Here is a 2516-nt window from a genome sequence, read left to right as displayed (position 1 = left end):
AGTTTGCCTGGAGTGAAGGAAAATGTACTGAAACCGGAAATATTCATCCACTGCCGCTGCTCTATGTTGACTTAGTAAGGTTAGCGGTTTTGCTGTCTATTGTGTTAAGTGTTGTGACGCTCAACCACTAAAATCTGCGTTTAGCAAAACAACCGACATATTTGGCTATGGATGAAGCAAGTCTAAAGGATAGGATTTTGAGAAAGACTGAAAAATGCGGTCAATTAGTGAAAATGCCACATGGAGAATACATACGTATCTACATACCGACATACATAATGTGGATATTTATAAAAAAAAAAACCCCGTCCTTAATCCTCAGAGTTTTGTACAAATGATCTTTTATCTTTTGCTTATCTCAGTCACGGGCTATGGGTCATGCTGGGGCACCGCCTTGGAGGGCTTAGTCAAACAGATCGGCCCAGTAACTACTTTTGTAGGTCTGATACTTATGTACTTATTCTGTTGGCCTTTTTAACGTACCACTAAGTTATGGAGATGTAAACAAACCAACACCAGTCGTCAATCGGTGGTGAAAGGGTTAAACTCAGACACACACATATACGTATATATATATATATATACATACGTGTGTGTGTGTGTGGATGCGCGGCGCTTAGTGGTTAGGGTGTTGGACTCCTGATCGTAAGAGTGTGGTTTCGATTCCTGGACCGGGTGATGCGTTGTGTTCTTGAGCAAAACACTTCATTTCACATTGCTCCAGTCCACTCACATGGCAAAAATGAGCAATCCTGCGGGTAGACCGTGGTGTCGTCCAGATGGGAGAATTTATACGCCACTGAAACCAGGAAACCGGCCCTTATGAGTCTGGCATGGCTCCAGAAGGAAACACAATTTATATATATACACACACATATATATATATAATGCTGCCTGAGTGAATTTGATACATGTGTGGGACTCATCGTGTAAATACATATGTGTGTATGTATACACACACACATATATATATATATAATGCTGCCTGAGTGAATTTGATACATGTGTGGGACTCATCGTGTAAATACATATGTGTGTATGTATACACACACACATATATATATATATATATATATATATATATATATGTGGGGGGGGGGGTATGTATGTATACATACACACATACATATATGTATTTACACGACGAGTCCCACACATGTATCAAATTCACTCAGGCAGCATTGGTCGACCCAAGGTTATTGTAGAAGACATCTGCCGCGCAGTGAGACTGAAACCGAAACCATGTGGTGTCGCACAGCCTATTTTATTTATTTATTCACATTCAAAAGGTTAACGTCTTACCGAGAAAAAAAACTATGAATAATCATTTCTTCAAGGCCTGGGGTTTGGTGGCAGGGAGCGAGAGGTAAGTCGATAACACCGACCTCCGGGGTCGACTGGCACATTTTTCCTCAACCACGAAAGGATGAACGGCAAAGTCGACTTCGGCAGGATTTGATCTCAGAACGTTAAAGCCAGCGAAACGATGATATTCTATATTTACTAGGGGTCAGGTTATGGAATGCCGTGATGTTCACGTCTTTCTTCATCAAGTGGCTTCAATTGGGAATTGTGACTTACCTCAAGAACCATCATAATCAGTATTTTCAACATTTACCAAAGTACAATTCGGCAAACTGGCAGAATCGGTGGAGCATCATTTCTTCCTGCTCGTTTCGTTCTGGATTTAAATTCCGCCGAGGTTCACTTCGCCTTTTATCCTTCCGGAGTCGATAAAAATAAAAACCAGAGGCGATGTAATCGATCCCCCTCCCATGCACCTCAACCTGCTGCTCTTTCATCGAAATTTGAAGCCATTATTAACGAAGTGAGGGCAGTGAGTTGGCAAAAGAAAATAATTATAAAAGCAATCTCTCACTAATAACTTCAAATTCTTTGTTAGGGGCCATCTGTACATCTCAGTTTCTGAAGATGATGTAATAAGTAGCAGTTAAAGCGGAGAGAGGTGCTGATAGTAGATTGAAGTGTCGCTTCGTTGATTCCTTAAATAATCAGTTTTACCTATTTAACTAATAGTATTTATGGGAATTTAAGGCGACAAGCTAGCAGAAACGTTAGCACACCGGGCGAAATGCGTAGCCGTATTTCGTCTGCGTTTAGCCCCTTGTGGGTGGTAAAGAAATAGGTATTTCGTCTGCCGTTACTTCTGAGTTCAAATTCCGCCGAGGCCGACTTTGCCTTTCATCCTTTCAGGGTCGATAAAATAAGTACCAGTTACGCACTTGGGTCGATATAATCCACTTAATCCGCTTGTCTGTCCTTGTTTGTTCCCTCTGTGTTTAGCCCCTTGTGGGGAGTAAAGAAATTGGTATTTCGTCTGCCGCTACGTTCTGAGTTCAAATTCCGCTGAGGTCGACTTTGCCTTTCATCCTTTCTGGGTCGATTAAATAAGTACCAGTTACGCACTGGGGTCGATATAGTCGACTTAATCCATGTGTCTGTCCTCTCTGTGTGCAGCCCCTTGTGGGTAGTAAAGAAATAGGTATTTTAAAAGG

Source organism: Octopus sinensis, linkage group LG5, assembly GCF_006345805.1.
Source record: "Octopus sinensis linkage group LG5, ASM634580v1, whole genome shotgun sequence".
NCBI lineage: Eukaryota > Metazoa > Mollusca > Cephalopoda > Octopoda > Octopodidae > Octopus > Octopus sinensis.
The sequence above is the reverse complement of the archived record's forward strand: the minus strand, read 5'-3'. Positions refer to the sequence as shown.